This window comes from Mauremys reevesii, linkage group 1 (genome assembly GCF_016161935.1).
Source record: "Mauremys reevesii isolate NIE-2019 linkage group 1, ASM1616193v1, whole genome shotgun sequence".
Taxonomy (NCBI): domain Eukaryota; kingdom Metazoa; phylum Chordata; order Testudines; family Geoemydidae; genus Mauremys; species Mauremys reevesii.
Window position 1 is genome coordinate 98,079,591 of NC_052623.1, and position 21,408 is coordinate 98,100,998.

General features: G+C 42.9%; 1 protein-coding gene and 1 long non-coding RNA gene across 2 annotated transcripts in view; one reads left to right on the forward strand and one right to left on the reverse strand.

Annotated features, from left to right (window-relative positions):
• The window catches only part of GPC6 (glypican 6), a 1,136,844-nt gene that overhangs the window by 27,563 nt on the left and 1,087,873 nt on the right, over nt 1-21,408 (forward strand). The gene's annotated exons all lie outside the window — the stretch shown is intronic.
• LOC120394803 lies at nt 10,176-15,879 on the reverse strand. The gene is made up of 3 exons (XR_005592409.1): nt 15,864-15,879; nt 12,170-12,214; nt 10,176-10,268 (listed from the first exon to the last, which is right to left on the reverse strand). It is a non-coding gene; the product is annotated as an uncharacterized LOC120394803 (long non-coding RNA).

Sequence of the window (21,408 nt, forward strand, 5' to 3'; positions counted from 1 at the left end):
GGAACATGATAACAGTTTTTAAGTACATAAAAGGCTGTTACAAGGAGGAAGGAGAAAAATTGTTCTCTTTAACTTCTGAGGATAGGACAAGAAGCAATGGGCTTAAATTGCTGCAAGGGCGGTTTAGTTTGGACATTAGGAAAAAACTTTCTACCTGTCAGGATAGTTAAGCACTGGAATAAATTGCCTAGGGAGGTTGTGGAATCTCCATCACTGGAGATTTTTAAGACCAGGTTAGACCAGGGATCGGCAACCTCTGGCACGCGGCTTGTCAGGGTAAGCACCCTGGCAGGCCGGGCCAGTTTGTTTACCTGCCACATCGGCAGGTTCGGCCGACCACAGCTCCCACTGCCGCGGTTTGCCGTCCCAGGCCAATGGGGGCGGTAGGAAGCTGCATGGGCCAGGGATGTGCTGGCCGTGGCTTCCCGCCACCCCCGTTGGCCTGGGATGGCGAACCGCAGTGGGAGCCGTGGTCTGCCGAACCTGCCGATGCGGCACGTAAACAAACTGGCCCAGCCCGCCAGGGTGCTTACCCTGGTGAGCCGCATGCCAGAGGTTGCCAGCCCCTGGGTTAGACAAATGTCTGTCAGGGACTGTTTAGATAATACCTAGTCCTGCCATGCATGCAGAGGAGTGGGCTAGAAGTCCTCTCGAGGTCCCATCCAGTCCTATGATTCTATGGCTATGGATGCTACAAGTTGCTTAGGAATATAGGACTTGCCGTACTGAATCAGACCCAAGGTCCATCTAGTTCACTATTCTGTGTCTGAGAAATGGCATGAGATGCCTCAGAGGAGGGTGTAAGAATCCTGCAGCAGGCAGGTGTGAGGTAATCATGCCCATCTCCACCCCCGGTCTCTAATAGTTAGAGATTAGTTATATCCTGACACTTGAGGTTTTCATCCCTTTCAGTATTTTTGTCATTATGATAACTCTTGATATGCATATAAATGTCCAATCCCTTTTTGAATTTTGTTAAGGTCTTCATCTCAATTACTGTCTCTGGCAATAAGGTACACAGTTTAGTTGCACGTTGTGTACAAAAGAATTTCCCTTTATCAGCTTTTAATTTTCCACTTTTTAATTTAATTGAATGTCACCTTGTTATGAGACAGGGCAAGCAGAATTTCCTAATTTGTTTTTGCTATACCATTCATTATTTTCTATATTTTTATCATGTCCCCTCCTTTTCTAAGGTGAATTACCATCCTAACAATCCCTTTTCAATTTCTCATCATATGGAAGATTTTGCATGGTCTTGATCCTTCTCATCATTCTTCTTTGCACTTCCTCCAGTTCTACAGTATTGTTTTTGGTCTGGGGTGGCTAATACTTGACACAGTAGACTCAATGAGCAGACTCTAGAACTGTGAACATGACAGAATAGCACAGAGAAGAAATAGAGTGTCTAGACAGGCATAAACAAGTCTGTTGTTGGGTTGTAGAGCCCCACTATTTTCTGACTTCACCCATAGTACAGGATATATTATTTCCTTGAGTTTAAAATATATGTCAATGTATTTTATATTAATATTTTCCTTCCATATTCCCAGTGATAGAAAAAAAGGGTAGAAGAAAAAAGAATGAGCTCTGAACAAAGAGGCTGTCTCGGCCTTTTCAGTTTCTCTGTGTATGTAAGTGTGCTTCACAGGTTAATGATACTTGTTTCTGGAGGACAAGTTATTGTATACCTTCTTTGACTTGTTATCTGTAGGATAGTCTAGGCTTCTACTGTCTTCTCTGGTCATTAGTGATGACTCTGTGGTTCTTGAAGTGGGCTGCTGTTCCATCTCTTGGGTTTGTTTAATCTGCAAGATTTTACCAGGACTAAGGTGTCAACTCTGTCACCACCTGGGCTCTTTGATTTTGCTATTCATATTCTGGATCATACACAAGCACTATGTATTTTGGCTTTAGTTGCTTTGCTATGCTATCAAAGTACTGATTTTGCTTTCTTTTCAGAAGATTCATTTTTGAAACACAGGTGTGTGGTTTTTTTCTCTTTCCTTTGTGCACCTAGAGACCCTAACTTTCTGTTTCCTCCTTAGGAGTAGTTCAGTAAGTGATTGTCCATAAAGCAGAAGAAATGCCTTGCAAGCAAAATTATTATGACAGGTCTGATGGGTTGGGTCACAGAGACCCTCTTGGGACTGCCACCTGATGTGCTGAGACTACCTCTAAGCCTGTTTTCCCTTGCAGCTTGGGACTCCAGTACCCTGTCTTGTTGAGCAAGACACTCTAGCCTGCTGCAAACACAGACCCAGGTCTGAACCACGTTCCTCAAAAGCTGCAGACTTAACTGAAAGCGGCTTATAAATCCGTTTTACTCTGTATAAAGCTTATACAGGGTAAACTCATAAATTGTCTGCCTTCTATAACACTGATAGAGAGATATGCACAGCTGTTTGCTCCCCCAGAAATTAATTACTTGCTCTGGGTTAATTAATAAGCAAACAGTGATTTTATTAAGTATAAAAAGTAGGATTTAAGTGGTTCCAGGTAATAACAGACAGAACAAAGTAAATTACCAAGCAAAATAAAACTAAAGCACACAAGTCTAAGCCTAATACAGTAAGAAACTGATTACAGATGAAACCTCACCCTCAGAGATGTTCCAATAAGCTTCTTTCACAGACTAGACTGCTTTCTAGTCTGGGCCCAATCCTTTCCCCTGGTACAGTCCTTGTTCCAGCTCAGGTGGTAGCTAGGGGATTTCTCATGACTGCAGCCTCCTTTGTTCTGTTCCACCCCCTTATATGGCTTTGGCACAAGGCGGGAATCTTTTGTCTTTTTGGGTCCCCACCTCTCCTAAATGGAAAAGCACCAGGTCTAAGATGGATTCCAGTACCAGGTGACATGGTCACATGTCCTGTGAGACCCCAAGCCTTCATTCTTCCTGGACTGACTCACAGGAAGGCTTGCAAGTAAACAGAGCCATCTACAGTCAATTGTCCTTGATGGGAGCCATCAAGATTCTAAACCACCATTGATGGCCCACACTTTGCAGAACTACAATGGGACCTCAGGGTTGTATTTTATATTCCTAGTTTCAGATACAAGAATGATATATTTATACAAATAGGATGAACACACTCAGTAGATTATTGTAATGATACCTTACAAGAGACCTTTTGCATGAAGCATATTCAGGTTACAGTATATTCACACTCATTAGCATATTTTCATAAAATCATATGGAGTGCAACGTCACACCTGGTTCCTCTGCTTTTTCAATTGTCTTTATTGAGTATTAATACTCAGGAAGGCAAGGAACTGGTGGCATGTTTGCAGTCACTAATAGTTTGTTTGTTACCTTGCTTTATATTTTATATGTATGGCACAGCTGTTGATCATGTTGGTATTATCTCTATTCTTAACTAGCCAGTATGGATTTCCTCTGTCTAGTTCCATCCCCACCCCAAGCCCCACCCCCATCCTATGACCCATGGTTTTTCAAACTTCATTGCTTCATGACCCTCTTCTGACAACAAAAATTATTACATGACCCCAGGAGGGGAGACCAAAGCCTGAGCCCACACAAGCCTCGCTGTGGGGGATGGGGAGGGGGGCAAAGCCCAAGCCCTTCAGCCCTGGGAGAGGGGCATGTAACCTGAGCCCCGTCACCTAGGGCTTCAGCCCCAGGCTATGGGGCTTGGGCATTGGCTTCAGCCCCAGGCCCTAGCAAGACTAATGCTAGCCCTGGCGACCCCATTAGAATGGGGTCATGACCCAGTTTAGGGTCCCGACCCACAGTTTGAGAACCATTGCTATAACCAGATGTAAGATAATGCAATCCATTAGTGTATTTCAGTCTGTCCACTTAGATACAGTAAAAGTTAAATAGATGTTATACTTTGTAAGACTGTAGCATCCAGGAATTGTAAAGGCTATTAACATGCATGTCTGAAACTCAGTTATAAATACATATAATTTGGATATTTTGAAAATAACAAAAGGACCTAGATTGCACCGAGGACTGAAAATTTCAAAAAGTAATGTTTATTAATTTTCAAGCTGTATGAACAAATTCTTCAAATCTGCTTACTATGGAAAAGGTGAATGCTTTTCAAATGTAACTCAAAAATGACCAAACTTTTTCTCCAAACTTCCCCAAACAGTTCAACATTCAGTAATTTCACCCCAAAATGTGCAAGTAGTTATGAACTGAAAACGGTGGCTATAATGCAATTCCTGACATATTGAAACCTTATGCAGAGTGGGAACCACCAGGTACCCATTATAATATTATATTTAGACAATATGCATAAGTATGAATAAAATATTTAGCTGAATTAGTTCAACATATCCGATCTTTTGTGAAGTTCAGAGGTGAAGAGAATAATTGTGTGCTGCCTTAAGAAGTGGCATACAGATCATACTGTGAGAGACACATTTATTAATATTAGCTTATATTGGACCAGATTCTAATAACCTTGCTCCCATCAAGTAGCACTTTACTCCACGAGCAATCACATTGGCTTCAGTGGGACAAATATGGAGAAGGCTACTATTCAGTGAAAGAGGATATCAGAATCTGACCCGGTGTGAGTAGGACTTAGCAGGAGAATTTAGAAGTTAAGGAAACCTTCTGAGAACTGAAAGAGGGAACAGTATTAATGCTTGTAGACAAGTGTGAATAAATACTAATAACTGGAACAGAATGTAGGACGATACATTCTACAGATAATAAGTGTGTAGGCTTCAGTGAGAGAGAGCATCTATGAAAATAACAAGTAACAAGGGGATCCATTACCAATGCTTATGCCGTTCTGTGCATGATTTACCGTGGATATAGATGGTACAACAAGTGAAGGTATGCAATTTCTGCTTTGAAATGAATTGAAAGTTGCATGTTTTCTGAGAGGGGAATAGCTCTAAACCAGGGGTCAGAACCTTTCAGAAGTGGTGTGCCAAGTTCACTGTAACTTAAGGTTTTGCGTGCCAGTAATACATTTTAACATTTGTAGAAGGTCTCTCTCTATGTCTATATTATATAAATAAACTATTGTTCTATTTAAAGTAAATAAGGTTTTTAAAATATTTAAGAAGCTTAATTTAAAATAAAATTAAAATTTAGTGTGATCTTTGCTTGGGATCCTTGTTTGGGGTTCCAGCCACCAGCTCCGCTCAGCCCGCTGCCGGTCTGGGGTTCCATTCACTCAGCTGGCAGTGGGCTGAGTGGGCCGCTGGCTGGCTGAGCGGGGCCGGTGGGGGGCTGAGTGGCTCAGTCCACTGCCAGTCTGGGGTGCCGGCAGCACTCAGCCTGCTGCCGGTCTGGGGTTCCGGCTGCTGGCCCCTTGCCAGTCGGGGTCCCGGCCACTGGCCCTGCTCAGCCTCCTGCCAGTCTGGGTGAGCAGAGCCCCAGACTGTTAGTGGGCTGAGGGGGCAGGAGCTGGCGGACGGAACCCCAGACCAGCAGCAGCCTGCTACCAGCCTGGGGTTCTGCTCACCCAGGCTAGCAGGAAGCTGAGCGGGGCCAGCAGCCGGAACCCCAGACCGGCACCCCGCTGAGTGCTGCCGGCACCTCAGACTGACAGCAGACTGAGCTGCCCAGCCCACCGCCGGCTGAGTGAATGGAACCCCAGGCTGGCAGCGGGTTGAGCAGCTCAGCCCACCACCATTCTGGGGTTCTGGCCGCCGGATCCTGCCAGCCGGGGTTTCAGCCGCCAGCCTGCTCAGCCTGCTGCCAGCCTGCGGTTCCCTGGGGGTCCCCAGGCCAGCAGCGGGCGCTGAGTGGGGCCAGCAGCCGGGACTCCAGCTGGCAATGGGGCAGCAGCCAGAACCCCAGAGCAGTGGTGGGCTGAGCCGCTCAGCCTGCCGCTGCGTGCCATCAAAAATCGGCTTGTGTGCCACCTTTGGCACGCGTGATGTAGGTTGCCAGCCCCTTCTCTAAACTGATTGTCAGCCAAGATTGACATAATTTAATTTATACCATATAAAATTTAATCGCTCAGGAGAGAGGATAACTGGTAAACAAGGACAAAATATACCAGTGGTTTGAATGTGATAAATTAATTGATTGCAAGATCAAATTATTAATGTAGTTAAAGCCTGATGATTACATACCGAAAAAAGAAGAGGACAAGAAAAAGCTTGTTCTGCATCAGAAAATAAAATGACTATTTTGGTCTTATCCTAGTTTCTATTTATCCACCACATGTGTTTTCTTAAAAGAGGCAGATTAGCAGATTCAGGAGGGCCTTAATCCTGCAAATTGTTCTGTGCGGCTGGCCCCTTTGTCTTCACTGCAGCTACATGTGGGTGGAAGCAGAACAACTTGAAGGATGGGGCTTACCTCAGGACTAATATTAATTACCAGTGTTGTTTGTGCTATGTCTTGATTTAGTTATGATATGAACAGTATAATGCAAGAAGTTTAAGAGCTCTATGGTAAGAAGTAGATGTGCAACCATTAACAGGTTTGCTTGCTAAGTCTTCATTTCCAGATAAAATACATATTTTGAACTAATTCAAGTCCTCTGGTGTTTACATGCCTGGCAAATCCTCCTCCTACATCATATGCTGAAAGCCTCTTCTTGTCATACACACAGTAAACCAACTGTTGTGTGACAAACATTAACATCTGTTAGTCTATAAGGTGCCACAAGACTCTTTGCTGCATTAACATCTGAACGGCCTTACTGCCTACTTTGGGCAAAATATTTTCTGTGTGTGTGTACGTGTTACAAATAAAAGTACATAATTGTCCCTTGAATACTGAAACTGTAATTTAATCACAATTGGTACAATTTAGAAACTGATGGGGATCCTCTTCCACATTTCAGGAAACTATCCAAAATATCCTCTAACCTAACTGAAGAGCATGTTTATGTTCAAATAGATTCTTTATTTTTTTCTCTCTTCTTTTGCAGGTAATGATGTTTTCTTCATTGCAGCAGCCTGTGCCAAGATTTCTAAGACAATTTAAAAAATTGGTGCACTCTTTTTTTATGGGATCACAAGCAACATATATTTAACAATTTCAGTTCCTGAGAAAAGCATTGGATGAGAGTGATTAATTATGTGAATCAAAGGAAAGACAGAGAAGATCTGTTTAAGAAAATAATTACAAAGAGGAAGTTCAGAGACTAGGAATATTGTCAGAAATACTCTCTCACAAATATTTGTGCCTGATGAATTTTGGAAAATAACTTGAGTCCTTCAGAATTAGCATGCAAATAAACAAAATAAAACTAGGTCTTATGTCTAAAAGCACAGGCACTGCCTCTGGCTTTTCTCTGTTTTCTCTTCCTCTCCTTGTTGTTATCATCTACCATCTACTCAACTCTCCCCATCAGAACATTCTCTCTGATTTTGACTCCTGGCTCTCTCTCTTCCTGTCCTCACAGTATTCCACACTCATCCTTGGTGATTTCAGCTTCCATGTGGAAGATGCATCTGACCCGTTAGTTTCATTTTTCCTCACCCGTGACCTGAACTCCTGGTTTAGCTCTTACACTCACCATTCACTTGACTTGGTCTTCACCAGACATTCTATATCTCACTGATGTTTCTGTTGCTAAGTTCCCCTCTCCAACAACCATCTGGTCTTTTTTAACATCAGCCATCAGGCCCCTCCCTCACAACTTTTCACTTGGCCATATCTGTGACTGCCAGTCCATCAGTATTGAAGACATATTGTCTGCTCTCAGCCCTCCTCTCCTTTCCCTCTCTTACCTTTCTTCCATTTATATGGTTGTTGCTTCACTCTCCTCCACCCTTAACCCTTTTGCCCCTCTCTCCCATCATAAAGTCTGCCCTGCCAACACCTTCAGCCTTCACTACCCGCAAAGTGAAGTTCTTCTCTTTCAGTTCCAGACTACATCCTCTTGAGCCTGGCTTCTGCCCTTTGCACTCCACTGAAACCCCCTCACAAAAGTCTCTAATTACCTCACTTTAGTCAAATCTCAGAACCAGTACTCCACTCTCATTCTCCTTGACCTGTCAACCACCCTTTATCACAGTTGACCATGCTCTTCTTGAAATCTTGTCCTCTCTTGGCTTCTGTGACTGTATTCTCTTGGTTCTCTTCCTACCACTCTAAATGTTCCTTCAGTGGGTCTTTTGGAGAATCTGCCTCATACCCTTCCAACTTTCTTTTGGGGTTCCACATGGCTCTGTCCTTGGTCCCCTTCTCTTATCCCTTTATACCTTATCTCTGGATAATTTCATTTAAAAAAAAAATTAAACTACCATCTCTACACTGATGTGTTTCACAGCTCTCTACCCCAGGCTAGAGGTGGTTGGGAATTCTTCAATGAAACTTTTTTTTTTTTCAAAAAATGTCACAAATCAGGGACAGTTTTGACAAATCTGCTGACTCAAAATGAAACATTTCATTTCAACATTTTGAAAATGAAAAATTCTGTATTTTTATTCCAAATGGCTTTTCATTTAGAAATTTATGCTAATTAAACTAAAAATTGTACCAAAACTGGAAAATTTATTGAAATTGAAATATTTTGATAGACTTGAGATGAAGTTCTTTTGGTTTTTCAGTTGGTGAATGTTTTTGAGATTTCAACTTATCATCTCAATTCATGATCAGAACAAATTTTGAACTCTCAAAAATATTTGAGGGATGGGAAAACTCTTTTCTGTCTAGCTCTACTCCAGGCCTATTTCCTTCTGGCCAAACTAAAATCTTGGCTGGTGTCTCTGACTTCTCCTCATGGATGTTTAGCTGTTAAGCTCAAGCACAACATGGCTAAAACAGTGCTTTTAATCTTTCTGCGAAAGCCCTGTATACAACCTCTATGTACAATGCCACCATCCTGTCCCTCACTCAGGCCCATAACCTGGGTGTCTTCTTTAACTCAGCCTCTTTCTTGGTCCTCACACCCTAGGCTATATTTAAACCTTGCAGATTCTTTCTGCATAGCACCTCTGAGGTATGCCCTTTCCTGTCTATCCACACAACCAGGGGCGGCTCTAGGCACCAGCGGGCCAAGCGCCCGCTTGGGGCGGCATCCTGGGGAGGGCATCATTTGGCTCCGGTGGAGCTCCCGCCGGCATGCCGGCGGCAGGTCCACCGGAGCCCGGGACGAGCGGACCTGCCGCAGTCATGCCTGCGGCGGGTCCCGTCTTCCCGCGGTTCCGGTTGAGCTCCCGCAGGCATGACTGCGGCAGGTCCGCTCGTCCCGGGCTCCGGTGGACCTGCCGCAGGCATGCCGGCGGGAGCTCCACCGGAGCCAAATGCCGCCCTCCCCAGGATGCCGGGGCCGCGGGAAGAGGGGACCCGCCGCGGGACTGGGGAAGGGCGGCGCAGCGCTCCGCGCTGCTTGGGGCAGCCTACTTTGTAGAGCCGCCCCTGCACACAACTAAAACTCTCATTGTGACTCTCATCACTTCATGTCTCAATTACTGCAACTTCCTGTTTACTAGCCTTAACATATGCAATCTTGTCTTGGCCATATCCATTCAGAATGCTGCTGCAAAGATCATTTTGCTAGCCTGTTGCTTTGACCATGTCATTTTTGAATCCCTCCACTGGTTCCCCTTTCTTTATCTGATTGAACATATGCTGCTTGTCTTCACTTTCAAGGCCCCTCTCTACTAATCACTACCCTACCTATTATTTCTCATTCAATACTGAAAGGTTGATTCCTACCTCCGATTGGCCCACAACAGCAGCCTCCACCACCCACTTGTAAAATTTTCAAACAAGCACCTTTGTGCTCTCTCAATCTTGAATGGAGCTCATCATACACATCCATAAAGGTACCTCTTTATCTTCCTTCAAATCTTTCCTCATAACTCTCCTTTACCATGAGGCCCACAAAAAAATTGGCAACAGTTAAGCTACAGGTGCTCTGATACCACAGCCTGTCATGCTGACTAATATTTTCTCATTGTTTCCTTGTCTATCTATCTGTACCCTTCTGTCTCTTTTCTTAGAATATAAGGATTGGAAGGGACCTCAGGAGGTCATCTAGTCCAACCTCCTGCTCAAAGTAGGACCAATCCCCAGATTTTTACCCCAGTTCTCCAAATGGCCCCCGCAAGGATTGAACTCACAACCCTGGGTTTAGCAGGCCAATTTGATTGTAAACTTTTAGAGGTAGAGACCTTATTTGTGTTCTGTGTTTATACAGTGCCTAACATAGCGGGGTCCTGGTCCATGACTGGACTTCTTACGCTGTACAGTAATACAAATAATAAATTATAATTAAAGTCAGGTGATTTGGGTTCTATCCTCCTCTTTACCATAATTTTCCTGTGTGACGTTGAACAGATTACTTAACTTTTGTGTGCCTCTATTTTCTCATCTGTAAAATAGAAATAATAATACTTCCTTAAATCACAAGGATGTTGTAAGGATTAACCATTAATATTCATAACGCACTATGAGATTCTTAGCTGAAGGCATTACAGATGCATGGTGTATTAAATTATATTTTTGTTCTTTATAAAATAACAAGGAGTGGAAGTAACAGGTAAACAAATATCGCTCTCACTTAGACTAATACATTATTTTAACGCTGAATTGGACTTTTTTATATCAGTATTTAAATAATTCAGTCATCACAGTTCTTCTTTATCTATGTATGTTTGTGACCAGACCCTGAATCAATGTAGTTACTTACCTTTATTTCCTGCAAGGAGGATTTATTCTGAAACAAACTGTTTCCTTGCCCTACAGACACACAGAATGAGGCCAAAAAGCAGCATTCTTTCTATTTCATCTGCATACACTTAGTTAAATAACTGCACCCCTACCAAGTGTTTCCTATGGAATGCTCACAAAGACACATTGATAGATAGTAATGAGGGTGGGGAGCATTACTGATTTATTTTTAATATAGGAATAATATGCAGGTATCGTTTTGTTCCATACATTTTAGCATGTAGGAGTTCCCATGTTTCAATGGTGAAATTTGTACCCACAATGGTGTAAGATTCACAATTCTTGCCTTACAAAATTCCACATGAATATTTTTAGTGATCTGCTGCTTGTGATTTTGCACTCCTACTCTGAAGTTTTGAGTTATTCACTGCTTTCATACAGTATCTGTTCATGCGTCAAAAACTTCCAAAAATGTAAGGTTTGGCCTCTTTCTGATGTACAAGCCATCACTGCTTCAAAATGGATGTTTTTCACCCATTCAGAAATATCAAATTTTGATCAAAAACTGCGCTATTTAAAAAAAATCATGTAATTTAGTGCATTTGCCATGAAAATGAAGCCATCTGCAGAGTTCATAAAGATATGTTTATTAATCAACAAAGAAGCTCCCAAAGCTTTGAGTTTTTAAATTAATTTTGTATTTGGTTCTGAATATTTTTATCACCTCTAGTTCAAACCACCTGGGTGCATAGGATGTTGGCAATCCTATCCTTCTCTGCTCCCAACTTATTGCAGTAATACTAATTAATGCCATTATTTGATCATGGCAGCTTTGTGAAATTCTAATTGCCCACTCACATGATTTTTACCATGTTCCATGATTTTTTCCTATAGTCAACATCACAGTAATTGGCAGGTAAGTAGACTTTTTCTCCAGGCTAGTTCATTTTCATGGCACATTTGGAAGATTTAAGTGTAGCATAATCTCTTATTTTGTTCTGATGTGGACCTTCATGTTTCTGACTCCAGTACAGAGGCTATGCATTTTCAACTGATTATCTTGATGCTATTTTTGTTTTCCTATTCTCTCCCTTGCTTAAGATTTATCCTCAAGTACCAGTAGTCACATTACATATGTGTTTTTGTTCCTCATGCAGAAGAGGCTGCACAAACACTTTGAAATACTAAGTTGATTCAGACTTGAAACCAAAACATTTTCTACATACAGTATAGTAACTATGGTAAAACTTACGAACAATGAGCTACTTCCTTGAGTCATTCCTGCATGTACATCAAAACCTTTCTTAAGCATAAATCTTTAAGCATAAAGCGGGTTTAACTAAAGGCTAACAAACTGTAGCATAGGGATATGTGAAGTAGTTACTTAGGACTAGGATTGCCTATGGGAAGTGGCTGTTAGTGCAGGCCTTACCTTTTCTTAAAAAAATCAACAACAAGAGATCTGCATATAAATGAACTAGTAAACACACAAAAATTTGGAGACTCCATGATTCAAATGTTTCTTGATATTTGTTAAGCCATTTCTGCCTACCAATATTTTTCTGTAGTGTAGTTTAGGAGGTTAAAGGAACTAGCACTTACCAAGAACAAATTCAGCAAAGGCAGCCTTATTTCAAGCCATATCTTCTACAGGTACCAAGTGAAATGCATTTCAGAAGTCTATTACATCAACACTAATACCTTTATCAACCAAACTTGTAATCTCATAAAAAAAAGCCAATTTGATATGCTCTATTTTCCACAAGCCCATGTTGATTGGTATTAATTATATTACCCTCTTTTAATTTGTTATTAATCGATTCTGATATCACCCACTCCATTATTTTGCCTGGGACTGATGTCTGACTGACAGTCTTATAATTACCCAGATCATCACATTTACTCTTTTTTAAAATTGGCTCAACATTAATTTTCTTCCAGTCTTCGGGAACTTCCCCAATGTTCCAAGACTTAATGAGAATCCACAATAGTGGTCCAGCGAGCTCCTCAGCCAGCTCTTTTGAAACTTTTGGATGCAAGTTATTTGGACCTGCTGATCTAAACAATCTAATCATAGTAGCTACTGTTTAACATTCTCCTGAGATACTAGAGGACTGGAAAGAGTGTTATGATGAGACTACATCATTTGTTTCCCCCCCTAATATAGAACAGAAATATTTATTGAATGCTTCTGTATTTTCTTCATTACTATTAATAATTCTATCATTTCCATCTAGTAATGGACCAATACCGTGATCAGGATTCTTTTTGTTCCTGATATACTTAAAAAATACCTCTTTATTTTCCTTAACTCTGTTGTCCATTGATTTCGTTGTGTCCCTTTGCTTCCCTTATCTATTTTCTACTGTTTCTAGCTTCTGATTTACATTCATTAATATCAGCTTCCCCTTTCTTCCATTTGGTATATATTGTTTTTTAACTTTTTATAGTTACCGTCACTTCTCCTGTAAACCAGACTAGTTTTTTTAACCAATGTGACCTTCTTCCTCAATCCAGTTAAGTGTTCTTAAATGACTCCCAGCTTAAATTCTTCCTCCCAGCTGATTTGGCTCCATTGTTTTCAGTGTTGTGAAATTGACCCTTTTAAGCAGCAAGTATATTTGTGCCGGGTCTGGACTTTATTCTGTTTGCACATTATAAATGTGGTCAAGTCATAATCACTTGTGTTGTCAGATGTTTGGGTGCGTGTGTGTTCTCTCTGTGTGCTGCCCCAGCTCTGCACAGACAGCTGGCACAGCAGACCTTGATTGAACCGCCCAATGACCAAAAGATCCATTAAGGTACGAAGGCACTAGGTCAGGTTTATTGTTGACAAAGCATGGTACCAGTATCTCACAGACTGTACCAGACCACTAATACTGTATGCCTGTAATAGTGCACCACTTCAGTGAATGGTGGGGCTTTCTGTTTCCCCCTAGGCCAGACAAAGACACTTCCTTGGAGGCTTAATTTTATACATCAATACACACAAGTTATGTATTGCCCCTCTGATGCAGTTAGTTACTGTCCCCTGGTGTGGTTTGTTACCCCCCATTACCTTGTATGTGTTGGTTTGATCAAAATATCTCTATTCATAATACTGTCATCCTGACCTTATCTTCATGTTCTTGTTACCTTTGTGAACGGTGTTTGTACCATACTTGGTATGGGATGTTCTGGTACCACCCTTCTGGCATGTATTTGTGTGAGTGTCCTATGCATGGCACTTCTTAGGAATGCGTGTGTTTTTGCAATACCAGCCCTGTTCTTGCCAGGTTCTGTGAGCTTGCAAGCAGGCAGAGCCTGATGTCTGCTCACAGCCTGACTTTTACTAACTTTGCTTTATATCAGCAAAGCTTGCCCATTACTTTAACTCAGGCCTCATACCAGGCCTGTGATATAAGGGCTTAGGTCTCAGACTCTCTTTCTACTGCAACTTGTACTTAAACGAACATTAATTTTTAGCTCTGTGGTCAGGTCATTTTTATTTGTCCAGACATGGTTTAATATAGAATTCCCCTGTGTTGGATGCAACACTTTCTGAGTTAAGAAATGGTCATCTATGATTATTTAGAAATTTCAAGGATACTTTAGTACTAGCAGCATAGTATATATCACATAAATTGATGTCCCCGATGATCATGCAGCTTTTCCCCTCTACGTGTTATTAGGGTGACCAGATAGTAAATAAGAAAAATCGGGACAGAATGCGTAGGGTAATAGGCACCTATATAAGTAAAATCCCCAAGTATCAGGACTGTCCCTATAAAATCAGGACATAGAATCACAGAATATCAGGGTTGAAAGGGACCTCAGGAGGTCATCTAGTCCAACCCCCTGCTCAAAGCAGGACCAATTCCCAACTAAAACATCCCAGCCAGGGCTTTGTCAAGCCTGGCCTTAAAAACCTCTAAGGAAGGAGATTCCTCCACCTCCCTAGGTAACCCATTCCAGTGCTTCACCACCCTCATAGTGAAAAAGTTTTTCCTAATATCCAACCTAACCCTCCCCCACTGCAATTTGAGACCATTACTCTTGTTCTGTCATCTGGTACCACTGACAACACTCTAGATCAGGGGTCGGCAACCTCTGGCACGCGGCTCACCACGGTAAGAACCCTGGCGGGCTGGGCCAGTTTGATTACCTGTCGCGTCGGCAGGTTCAGCGGACTGCGGCTCTCACTGGCCACTGTTCACTTTCCCAGGCCACTGAGGGTGGCAAGAAGCAGCGTGGGCGAGGGATGTGCTGGCCCGGCCCGCCAGGGTGCTTACCCTGGTGAGCCGCATACCAGAGGTTGATGACCCCTGCTCTAGATCCATCCTCTTCGGAACCCCCTTTCAGTTAGTTGAAAGCAGCTATTAAATCCCCCCCTCCTTCTTCTCTTCTGCAGACTAAACAATCCCAGTTCCCTCAGCCTCTCCTCATAAATCATGTGTTCCATCCCCCTAATCATTTTTGTTGCCCTCCGCTGGACACTTTCCAATTTTTCCACATCTTTCTTGTAGTGTGGGGCCCAAAACTGGACACAGTATTCCAGATGAGGCCTCACCAATGTCGAATAGAGGGGAATGATCACGTCCCTCAATATGCTGGCAGTGCTCCTACTAATGCAGCCTAATATGCTGATAGCCTTCTTGGAAACAAGAGCACACTGCTGACTCATATTCAGCTTCTTATCCACTGTAATCCCTAGGTCCTTTTCTGCAGAACTGCCTAGCCATATGGTCCCTAGTCTGTAGCAGGACATGGGATTCTTCCGTCCTAAGTACAGGACTCTGCATTTGTCCTTGTTGAACCTCATCAGGTTTCTTTTGGCACAGTCCTCTAATTTGTCTAGGTCCCTCTGTATCTTATCCCTCCCCTCCAGCGTATCTACCACTCCTCCCAGTTTAGTATAATCTGCAAACTTGCTGAGAGCGCAGACCACGCCATCCTCCAGATCATTAATGAATATATTGAGGAAAACCGGCCCCAGGACCGACCCTTGGGGCACTCTGCTTGATACCGGCTGACAAGTAGACATGGAGCCATTGATCACTACCTGTTGAGCCCAACTATCTAGCCAGCTTTCTATCCACCTTATAGTCCATTCATCCAGCCCATACTTCTTTAACTTGCTGGCAAGAATACTGTGGGAGACCGTATCAATAGCTTTGCTAAAGTCAAGGGATAACACATCCACTGCTTTCCCCATATCCACAGAGCCAGTTATCTCCTCATAGAAGGCAGTTAGGTTAGTCAGGCATGATTTGCCCTTGGTGAATCCATGCTGACTGTTTCTGATCACTTTCCTCACCTCTAAATGCTTCAGAATCGATTCCTTGATAACCTGCTTCATGATTTTTCCAGGAACTGAGGTGAGGCTGACTGGCCTGTAGTTTCCCGGATCCTTGTTCTTCCCTTTTTAAAAGATGGGCACTACATTAGCCTTTTTCCAGTCATCCAGGGCCTTCCCCGATCACCATGAGTTTTCAAAGATAATGGCCAATGGCTCTGCAGTCACATCCACCAACTCCTTTAGCACCGTTGGAAGCAGCGCATCCAGCCCCATGGATTTGTGCTCATCCAGCTTTTCTAAATAGTCCCAAACCACTTCTTTCTCAACAAAGGGCTGGTCACCTCCTCCCCATACTGTGCTGCCCAGTGCAGCAGTCTGGGAGCTGACCTTGTTTGTGAAGACAGAGGCGAAAAAAAGCATTAAATACATTAGCTTTTTCCACACCCTCTGTCACTAGGTTGCCTCCCTCATTCAGTAAGGGGCCCACACTTTCCTTGACCTTATTCTTGTTTCTGGACATCTGGTCACCCTACATGTTATAGATAGGTGCATGAAGAGGTGGTCATCCTGTTCCCTAATGAGATTTTGTCATCTGTAACTGACACCAACTAATACCCCTTTTTGCGCTTTTTCTGTTAGGACATTGATCCATAAACATTCAAGATCATTTTCTTTTGAGTTATCAGTGTCTCAGAAACAGGTAATGCCATTTTTGGCATAGAATGTCACTCCCCCTCCCCTTTTGCCCACTCAGTCCTTCCTAAATAGGTTATAATAATTTATTTTAGCATTCCAATTATATGAATCATCTGACCAGGTTTTAATATTACCAACAACATCAAATTTATGCTCATAAATAAGCAATTCCAGTTCCTGTCATTTATTCCCTGGGTTCTAGCAGTGGTGTACAGGCAATTAAAGAATTTCTTCTCTGTATTTCCTTTGTTACCTTGATTAATTTTGTTTTAATATTTCTGAGACTCACCATTCCTTTGCCATCAGCAAATATCTGTTAAGCCCACTGGGAAAGTATCTCATCCCTCTCTAGTGCTGGTCCACATAGAGGATCAGTTACTCTGTTAGCTCAAGTAGCAGATGTCTGTGAGGTAGATCTAACAGTTCCAACCCTGCTGATAGACTATGCAGGTGTCAGTATGATTCCACATAATGCAAATTGTTTGTTTGTTTGCTTTTTTTCAACCCCCGACCCTCCAGGAAATAGAGGGTGATATAATTAAAGGCTGTATCATAATAAATTCTAAGGGAGCCAAATAAAGGTTGCACAAGTAACCTTGAATCTGGCATTTCCTAACTTTTGAGTGCTCAGCTTTCCAAACTTAAAAATGTTCTTTCAAGGTAGGTGGGGTTGTTGTTGTTGGTGGTGGTGTGTGTAATACACATGCACTCTGTTTATAGCTTTATTAAGATTATACATGCATATTGCTGTATTTAATCTTTCAGGATGAAATTCACCCCAGTTCAGACAGTCTGTCCATTGTGAATACACTACTTAAGTCCCATCTAAGCCCTCAAAATGATATTTTAGAGGGACTAGACATTTGCAGGCCCTCTGCACAGGGGTGAATTTCACCCATAGTGAGCAAGGCTAATTCAACAACTTAGTGAGAACACATACATTAAAATGGACAATGAACATGACATTAATGAAAACATTAGAGCTGCTGCACAGGACGATGGATAGTATTCTTGATTCAGTCTGTTGAGAAAATTGGGATAACATTTAAGAATATTCATATAGTACTTTACAGAGCTGGAATATAACTCTGCAAGATGTGACATTTTACTCTTCATTCTGATTAAAGATGCAAAATAAAATAGATGAACTGGAAAATAAGACTAGTGTAAGCACTGTGAACCCTTACTGAGAATATCAAAGGAAAAAGCAAGTCAGGTGATTTCAACCTTTTTTTAAAATTGACCATCTCTTAGGGTATGTCTACACTACAAGAGTAGTTCGATTCAACTTAATTCGAATTTGTGGAATCAACCTTACGAAGTCAAATTTGTGTATCCACACTAAGGACAGTAATTCGACTTTGTGATTCCACACTAACGGGGCCAGCGTCGACTTTGGAAGCGGTGCACTGTGGGAAGCTATCCCACAGTTCCCGCAGTCCCCGCTGCCCATTGGAATGCTGGGTAGAGCCCCCAATGCCTGCTGGGGGAAAAAATGTGTTGAGGGTGGTTTTGGGTAACTGTCATCATTGAACCATCAATCACGCCCTCCCTCCCTCCCCGAAAGCGCCTGCGGGCAATCTGTTCGTGCAATTTTCTGGTCAGTGACAGCGCGGACACCACAGCACTGCGAGCATGGAGCCCGCTGCAGTAATGGGCGTTTTCACCTCCTCGCACCTTATCATCCACCTCTTCCACAGTCAGCTGCTGAGAAATCGGGCTACTTTTCAATGGTGCTGCAAGCACTGGTGGACCATAGGGGACGTTTTACCAACATCAACGTCGGGTGGCCAGGCAAGGTTCATGACACGCGTGTTTTCAGGAACTGTGGTCTGTTTAGACACCTGCAGGAAGGTAGTTTCTTCCCGGACCACAAAATAACTGTTGGGGATGTGCAGATGCCTATAGTGATCCTCGGGGACCCAGCCTACCCGCTAATGCCCTGGCTCATGAAGCCCTATACAGGCGCCTTGGACAGCGACAAGGAACTCTTCAAGTACCAGCGAGCAGCGAGCAGCGTGACCTGTGACTGTTCAGTTTCTTTACAGAGAAGCTGAACCTGCCCCTGTTTCTTTACCCAGTTACTGTTGACTATCCTCTGCAGTTACATACCCCGATCACCCCGTTTCCCCCACTTCCAATACATGTGTAAGAATAAAATACATGTTCCATTGTTACTTAAGAAAGGTTTTATATGAATGACTTTGCGTTAAAGGGTTGAAACTGGGACGCAGACTGTGCTGGGTAGGGTGTGCGGTGATGTAAAGACCGCCTCTGAACTCGAGGAATGACAGGCTCCTGCTCCTAGAGCGGTCCGCAGTGCCGGACTGCTTGTATCAACGGAGCCTGCCATCCCTCCTTTTTGGGATTCTGTGTGCGGGGTCTATGTGACCTTGTGGCGGAGGAGGACGGATTCAGATTCCTCTGCTGCGTGACTCAGCGGTCCAGGACAAGGACCGCTGCATAAGATCTGAAACCGCCCTCCCCCGCTACAAAGTCACATTCCTCCCACCCACACAGAACCTGGAAACCACCTCCCATACCGACCAGGGTGCCTACTGACTGCACTGTGTGTGTGACCTGCTGCTGATCCTGCCCCCGTGTCTGTACCCTGGTAAAGGTGACTGTCCTGTCCAATTACCAACCCCCTTCCCCCCCTTCAAACACAGTCTCCTCTCAAAAAACATGACGGAAACAGTAATTAACAGAAAAGTATATTTTATTATCAACTAGCCAGTTAGGGGATGAAACTGGGATGGGGGCTTGGGTGAGGCGGGAAGGAAAGGACTTCTCAAAATTTAGGGTATGAGAGCTTTTGGGTACTTGAGCACTCTGCTGGGGTGCAGTGACAGTTTTAACGCCCCCTGGCGCCCCTCCTTCTGGTTATTTTGGGTGAGGGGGGTATGGGACTTTGTGGCGGGGGAGGGCGGTTGCAGATACACTGCAGGGGGGCTCTGTCCTCCTGCCTGTGGTCCTGCAGAACATGCACAAGGCACCGGAGCGTGTCCGTTTGCTCCCTCATTAGTCCAAGCAGCGTTTGTGTCGCCTGCTTGTCTTCCTCACGCCACCTCTCCTCCCATTCGCTGTGTGAGCACTGGTACAGAGAGAGGGTCTCCCTCCACTGGCTCTGCTGGCTGATATGGCTGATCAGAACATCCAAGCTCGGACTGCTGTCCAGAGCGTCAACAGAGTGGTGCAGTGTGGGATAGCTCCCGGAGCTATAAGGTCGATTTCCGTCCACACCTAGCCTAATTCGACATGGCCATGTCAAATTTAGCGCTACTCCCCTCGTCGGGGAGGAGTACAGAATTCGAACTAAAGAGCCCTCTATGTCTAATTAAATGGCTTCCTGGTGTGGACGGGTGCACGGTTAATTCGAATTAATGCTGCTAAATTCGAATTAAAGTCCTAGTGTGGACCAGGCCTTAGAGGTCTTGAAGTTGACTCAGTCCTTGAATGGAATTGTTTTAAGTTAGACCCAGAAGTTACCTTGTAATTAAATGTATTTTGCTCCAAGAAGAGTTTTGCTACTGAGGGACAGATTCCTAATGAGACATCAAATTTTGAAAGTGGCCATGACAGGAGTAAGATTGTAATGTGACAATTCAAGCACTGGAATTTATTTGGATCATGTCCTAGCCATTCTGAAGAAGATAAAAAATTTGCTCAGATCAAGTGGCAGCTATTGGAGTATTGCAGTACTGAAGTGTATTGAACCTTCAGGTGCATTTGGTGAGAGAGTAATTTATTTTTAATTACTTCACAAAAATCTGAGACCCTTGTTGCAAAGACAAAGACTAAAGAATTCATTCATCTTTCATTTTTAATTAATTTGTTTGCAATAGACCACACTCCTTTAATATAGTTTCTGTTTCCTTCCATGAAATACTTTGGGTGAGGTATCAGGGAAGTCAGGACCTCCACAGAGAAATATAAATATAAGATTTAGTGGATATAAAAACGAGCAGGGGTTTTAGATGCAAAACTTAAGTTACAAAAGTAATGCGAATGCACCATAAAAACAAACAAACCATAACCACCATGAAAAAAGATACACTCCCCTCCTCTCGCCTCCAATATGTTCACTTTCCAAAACCTGGAGAAGAACTCTCCTTGTTACTCCTGTGACTCTGGGGCTAGCTCTGTATTCAAAGGACTCAATCCCATTTGTTTTATTGTCAGCATCCACAGATCCTTTTCACTGGGCATTCCTAATCTCAGTCAATCTATGGAAATCCCACACGGACGAAGCTATCCATCATTTACTTCAGATTTTAATTATACACCCCGTTCTATACCCTATTTCTAGCATGAGAGAATCAGGAACGAACTGAGCAGGGCTCCATCAGAAGCTTCTGAATAAGTTCCTACATTAGATTTATCTTCATGTTCCCATTTCACCACCCACAGACAATTTCTCTAATTTGCATATGTGGCAGCTTCCTTCCCCCCACCCCACTTCAAGCATTCCCATTACTTGATATGAGACACACTCCCAGGGTCTCTGCCAGAATTACAGTAGTATAAATATTGGATTAAAGGAAGAAGGAAATTCACTATTGTCTCTTCTTGAACAATTATTCAATCAGGACTTTATACATAGAAAAAGTGATACAGAAACAAGTGATACAGTTTCTGGAATATTTTTGATTAATGAAAAACATAGACATCTTGGAACAGAACAGGAAAATCAGTTGTAGGCTTTGGCTGAGATTCTTCTGTTTGGGACAAGGTCTTATCTCAGAAGAATGTTAACAGAAGATGACGATTGCCATAAAGGAAAACAAATAGGGCTGTTGATTAATCGCAATTAACTCACATGATTAATTCAAAAAAATTAATAATGGTTAAAAAAATTAATCACAAT